Source organism: Silene latifolia, chromosome 1, assembly GCF_048544455.1.
Source record: "Silene latifolia isolate original U9 population chromosome 1, ASM4854445v1, whole genome shotgun sequence".
In the NCBI taxonomy this organism is placed as follows: domain Eukaryota; kingdom Viridiplantae; phylum Streptophyta; class Magnoliopsida; order Caryophyllales; family Caryophyllaceae; genus Silene; species Silene latifolia.
Window position 1 is genome coordinate 27,362,030 of NC_133526.1, and position 7,098 is coordinate 27,369,127.

Sequence of the window (7,098 nt, forward strand, 5' to 3'; positions counted from 1 at the left end):
GTTGTGGAGATTACTGCTCCTCCAGAAATTATGTCTATGTCGTATAAGGGCGTTGCTTTTGCCCCTGTAAAATCTCTATCTGCTTCCTTTCCTGAGGCTAATCAGCTGAAACCCTCTTTTGAGCATTTTTTGAAAGGTAAGGGTCTTCTACCTTCTGGTGCTGAGCTCTGGATCCCTGGGAGTGGTTCTGTCAAGGCTAATTGGTGTAGCCCTGGCTGGTTTTATATCGTTGAATGGGCGTTTAAAGGAAGCTGCAAGCTTCCACTTTCTCCGTTCATGACAATAGTTATCAGGGCCATCAAAGTTCCTCCGTTCCAGCTTATGCCAATGGTTTGGAAGATTTTTCATTCTGTTGAACATCTATGTGCCAAGCATAACTTGGTAATTACTTTTGAAGATTTCAAGAATGTTTACCATTTGAAGAGCAATACTACTGGGCGTTTCAATTTTCGAGTCGGGGCAAAGATAACTCATTTGATTACAAATTTCGATTCAGGCGATGACAAGGGTTGGCTACGACTTATATGTTCATCAGGGCAAATTTTGTTGCCCCTGATCTGGATTATCTTAATTATCCGGTTGTTGAAGGAGATAAGTTCTTTTCCCTGCATTCAGTTCTGATTATAATAGTATGTAGATTAAATATTGAAGATAGACTTACATGAATTGTGTTTGTAGTGGCTGAGTGGGCTAACAATCCTGATGTTGAAGGGTCGGTTGACCAGATTGCTGCTTTCATTGCCCTTCCTGATGAAGAAAGGGCGTGGCCTGCCTGCCTTGGTCAGGAGTCTATGCCTCATTTCAAGAAGGCTACGTTGAGCACCTACAAGGCTGTTAAAGGTGTTAAGGCTTCAGGGGCTTCTTCATCAGGCAGTAAGATTTTTGTCTTTTATTTGTCAATTTTATCGCCTGAGCACGCATTAGCATTACTGATATAGGGTCTCATCGTGTAGCTACCAGGGTTTCTGCAAGGATTGCTAGTTTTGGCCTGTCTTTAGTGAAGGCAGGCGTTTCTCATATCACAGGGGAAAAATCACGGAGCAGTGAGGCTGTAGGGAGTGATAGCACATTCCAAGTTCATGCCTGTCTTTAGGTAGTATCCCCTGTAAGAACCAATCATAGTATGGTTTGGTCCAAGAGTTTGTGTCCTCACTGATGGGACAAGTTTGGTCAGGCTTTTTAATAGTTGGTTATAACAGATGAACAATAGGTATCTTATCAAATACAGCACGGCTGAAATTTGATCCCAGGCTGGCTAGGGCATCAGCCCGAGTGTTTAAGTCTCTCGGTATTTGATCAATGTCAAATGAACTAAACTTTTTGCAAAGGTTTTTGACGTAGTCTAAATAAAGAACCATTTTGGAATCCTTTGCAGCATATATTCCTTTGACTTGATTGGAAATTAAAAGTGAGTCAGTTCTTACCTTGAGATTTTACACGCTAATATCTATACATACCTTGAGTCCAGCTATCAGGGCTTCATATTCAACTTCATTATTTATTGCTTTGAATTCACAACTAATAGCCTGAGCTATTATATCTCCCTCTGGTGATTTTAGTACTAATCCTAGGTCAGTTCCTCTCATATTTGTTGCTCCATCTACGTGTAGGGTCCATTCCTGGCCTAATTTTTGGGTGTCTAAGTGATTGACCTCTTTTATGAGATCAGGTTCTAAGCTAGGACTAAATTCAGCCACAAAGTCTGCTAAGGCCTGGGACTTAATTGCTGTCCTGGGTTCAAAGGTTATGTCATAAGTACTTAGCTGTACTAACAATTTTTCCATTCTGCTTGAAAGTTCAGGTTTTCTCAGGACAGATTTGATAGGCAGGTTGGTTCTGACAATTATTGGGTGACTCTCAAAGTAAGGTCTAAGTTTTGTGCAAGACATAGTTAAAGCAAGTACGTATTTTTCAAGTAATCCATACTGTTAGGCCTGGAAATCCGCAGACCACCCTGATCAGCATTTCATCTAAACCTGACTGCCAGGCTCTCAGGGCACATGAAGTTAGGCGCCAGGCCATGGAGAGGGCAACGGTCCAAATATCAGGACAATATTTGACCATATTCGCGTATATTAATGGAAATAAATACGCAGCATTAAGTATAAAGATTATGCAGTAATTACGGTAATTAAGAGGGAAATATTCAAAGAATTATTACCAAAGAATTATGGAGAATATTCAGCCTTCAATGCTTGATCATGCAAATTGCTCAAGATAGGAAAGCTATATAAGAGACACATTGAAGATATTGGGGACACATCATTCGTACACAAGAAGAAGAACACATATTACTTAGAAATACAAGCATTGTTGTTATCATAAGAATATTCTCTCAAATCATATAGTGAAATCTTCTCCTGGCTTGGTGCCCGTGGTTTTTTCCCATTCAAGGGTTTTCCACGTACAAAATTGTTTGTCTTGTTATTTTTGTTATCTTATTTACAGCTTAATATCGTACCCTGTCGACCTGACCAGAAATCTAATTAGAGCTAGTTAACCCTGCACAATATCACCCTGACCTGATTTCGCCTTACGCAAAATCCACACAAAACAATTGGCGCCCACCGTGGGGCATCTAGCTCTTTAATCCTTTTTTCTTACCTTACAAAAACCTAAAAAAAAACCTACAAAAATGGCTCAACCCACCGTTGAAGAACAATTGAATGCAGCTCTCCAAAAAATCGCTGAGTTGGAAAGCCTGAAAGAAAAAGTGGCCCAAACTGAAGCAGAGATCCTGCAATTGAAAGAATCTGAGTCACCAAAACAAAAACTGAAAAAACCCAAGGGGCAAGGTGCTCTAGGTTCCAACCAGGAACCCCATTCTCATCAATCATCAAAAACATTGATTTCTCCAGTTTTGGGAGCCCAAATATCCCCAAAGCCATTAACGTAGATGGTGATGATGAGCCAAAAACGATGATCAAGAGAAACCGATGAATCTGCAGCCCATCATGATGGCGATGTTCAGAGATCAAGAAACTCAATGAAAAATTCAACAAGATACCAGGAGTACCTGCCAGCATGGAAGAAGCTGCCCCTGACAGCTATGCTGATTCACCCTTCATAGACGAAATAGCCAAAGTAGACCTACCAAAGAAGTTCACAATTCCATCCATGAGGGTCTATGATGGAACCACGGATCCTCAAAATCACGTGGCTCTTTACAAGCGTAAAATGTTGGCTGCATCCATTCCCAAATGAATTCGACAAGTTTGCATGTGCAAGGGATTTGGAACGACCTTGACCGGGTCCTGCCCGCAATGGTACATCAACCTCGCCACTGGCAAGATATCCATTCCTTTGCCAACTTGATCAACACTTCAACCAAAGTTTGCAAGTAGCAGGAGTTGGAGAAACGATCCAAAGACCTTTACCGAGTTACACGTAAGCCCGATGAAACCCTCAGGACATTCCTTGCAAGATTCAATAAAGAGAAGGTATTTATACCCAGGTGTGACGTTGGAACAAAGAAAGGAGGCATTCGACAGGGGTTACTACCGAATAGTGACTTATACAAAGGAGCTCACTAAGTATCCTTGCCACACCTTCGAAGATGTTCAAAGCCAAGACCCTTGCATTCATCAGGCTGGAAGAAGATAAAAGCTACAAACTTGGATCACCCAAAGGGACCAAGGGACCACGAAAGAAGCAATAGGAAAAGCAACATAGGAAACAATTACGGACCTACTCCGTATTCCAGGCCGGATCGGTCAAAGTCAACCCGACTCATGAATATCAAGGTAAGGTTAAGGTTTATCCACCTATCTCGCGAACATAACTTTTGTGTTGATACTGCAGATTGATCCGAGGCTTGACAACATGGGAACAAATGTTAGATGGCCCAGAAGGTAGAAAATCCAAATCCCGTAAGAGACAATTCAAAATGGTGCGCATTTCACATGGATATTGGACACACCACGGATGATTGTTTCACCCCGAGAAAGGAAGTGGCCTACCTACAAATCGGGATACTTAAAAGACCCGATCAAGTCAAAAGGCGAAATGCAAACCAGGATAAAGAAAATCGAGCACAAGCAGATCGCACCTCCCTCCACCACCACCACTCTATGAAGTAAAATTTATATCTCGGCGGTTCGTAGATTTGTGGCCTGACAAGCTCAAGAAAAAAAAAGATAGCCAGGACACCAAGGATCGTATCACCCCGCAAGCCGGATCCCGTCCCAATAATCACTTTCAACGATTGCGCCCGGTGAGCGTTCGATGTTCATCATGATGGCCTGGTCATTTCTATGCGATTGGAACAAATGCCAAGAAGAAGGATCCTGGTAGATGGAGGCGCAAACAAGAACCCGATCATGCTTGACGATCAAGGCCATGAAGATAAACGAGTATCAAATCACCAAAAAATCCAGCGTCCTAGTAGGATTCAGTGGTGAAACCAGGACCACTCTAGAAGAGATCCACCTCCCAACCTACGTGGAAGGGGTCTCATCCTATGAAAAGTTTGGGGTCCTTGACTGCTTGTCATCCTACAATGCCATCCTGGGCAGACCCTGGATTCATAATGTCAAGGCTGTACCATCAACCTATCACCAGTGCATCAAGATACCAACAGACTGGGGCATAGCCACGATCAAAGGTGATCACAAGACAGCCCAAGAGTGCTACACAGCAGCCTTGAAGCCCTCCAAGGCAGGTAAGTCCCTAGCATAGCAATTACAAAGACTCGTCAGAGCACGTATGTAGCACCTCCCAGAATGGAAACAGATCAGGTAATTCTAGACCCTGAGTACCCTGACAGGTATGTTTTAATAGGATCTGACGCACCAGATAGTGTCAGGCCTAAACTGGTAAAATTCCTTAAAAATAAATCATCTTGGTTCGCTTGGTCACATTTTCATATGACTGGAATTAGCGCTGATATTATTACTCATAAGCTCAATATTGACCCATCTTTTAAGCCTGTGCAGCAACAAAGGCGCAAATTTGCAGCTGAAAGAAACACCATAATAAATGAAGAAGTAGAAAAACTCTTGTATATGGGGATGATCAGGGAAGTAATGTACCCTGAGTGGCTGGCTAATGTAGTTGTCGTGCAGAAAAAGAATGGAAAGTGGAGAGTCTGTGTAGACTACACTGACCTGAACAAAGCCTCCTAAAGATCCATTCCCCCGCCTCATATTGATGCCATGGTAGACGCAACAAAGAGCCACGAAATGCTAACATTCATGGATGCTTCCAGTGGATTCAATCAAATAAAGATGCACCCTGCTGACCAGGAGAGTACTGCATTCATTACAGACCGAGGGATATACTGTTACACTGCCATGCCTTTCGGCCTGAAGAATGCAGGGGCAACGTACCAGCGCCTGGTCAACATGATGTTTAAGGACCAGATAGGTGATATCATGGAGGTATACATAGATGACATGGTGGTGAAATCCAAGAATGCAGAAGATCATGTGAAGCACCTAGAAATAGCATTTGAGATATTAGAAAAGTATAACATGAAGTCAACCCAAAAAGTGCCACTTTGGGGTCTCTGCAGGCAAATTTCTTGGATATATGGTCACAAAGAGAGGCATAGAAGCAAGCCCCGAATGATAAAAGCCATCCTGGAACTACAAATCACCCAAGTCTATCAAAGATATCCAAAAATTGACAGGCCGGGTAGCTGCCCTGAACCGCTTTATATCAAGATCTTCTGAAAGATGCAAAACATTTTATAACCTCCTCAGGAAAAATAAACAATTCCAGTGGACGGGCGAGCATGAAGCAGCTTTCCAGGATCTAAAATCCTATTTGTCATCTCCACCCTTACTGGCGAACGATCCTCAGGCCTAAACCAATGAACCCAATGAACGTAGGATGTGTCTAAATAAAATGAACCCCTGGGAATAAACTGTTAGGAGCTCACAGTGCGGTTAAGAAGGCGCCCTTAATGCGTGCTCTTTTGCCCTCTCGCTTTTGAACCAGTAACCCGAGATAAATTGAGTGAATGGGGTAGTTAGAAGGAAAACCTTGGATATAATCGAGTTGATGTATACCTTGAGACCCATATATTCTAACCATTCTGCAGGACAACGTTACGGTAAGTATTTTGTATGAATGATGACGTAATCATATGATGTTGTGGAGATGAGAAATAAATTTTCGTGTTCAGGTTGATAATCAATGAAGTGTTGGATTCTGGTAATCGTGAGCGTGAAAATAATTGCGAATTGATGATATTTATCTGGATGGATGTCGAATGACGTGTTGATAGTGCTATTATGTCTAGCGATATGCGGTTATGTGATCCCGAAGCCATGCTAGTATAGTATTGTGATAGTAATCAGAAACACCATTGAATTGCATGTTTCTAGTCATAGGAATCGTGATTTAGATGTAAGGAGTAGATCGAGATGCGAAGGGATTTTATGGGGTACATGTTTACGTAAGTACAAAGTGTGAGATTTAAGTTGGGATGGGTTAGTATACATAGTATGCTCATAAGAGCTTGTAACATAGTAAAGAATGACCTAGTGCTGAAACTCGTTTTGTTTGATTTTACTCTTTAATTGACCTTACTGCCATTTCTTTTCTGTTTATTGCCTATGGATGAAAATTTTATGAGAGATAGCCTCATGAGTTAGTGTTCATTTGGCGTTGGTTTCCTGCTTATAGGATATACGGATTAGGAGTAATAAATATTTTAGTGGCCTGTGGTCAGGAAGTTCCTGTGCAGTGATGTTTTGACCAACGATTTTGTAAAAATCCTCATTTAAATTGTATTAATAATTTTTGCATAATTCCAACTCCATCGATCAGAAGATTCGCATATGTTTTCAAATTGATAAGCCACGAAAATTCTTAATGTCTCTATATTAAATGGTAAGTTTTGCAAACTGACCCAAGTTTCGGACCAATTGCTGTCACATACTTGTTTGGACCAACTGAGTTGTAAAATCCTTTAAAAATTGAATTCTTGAGCTTTGGACCTCATTCTTTTTCTCACGAATTACTAACTCTCTGTATGTTATAAAAAGTAATATAACTCAAGTTTTCGTTGAATGGTTATTTATTCGTGATTTTTGGAAGTTACAACGTGAATCATAACTTTTAAAATGTGAATTCTATGTTGAGTTTTCATAC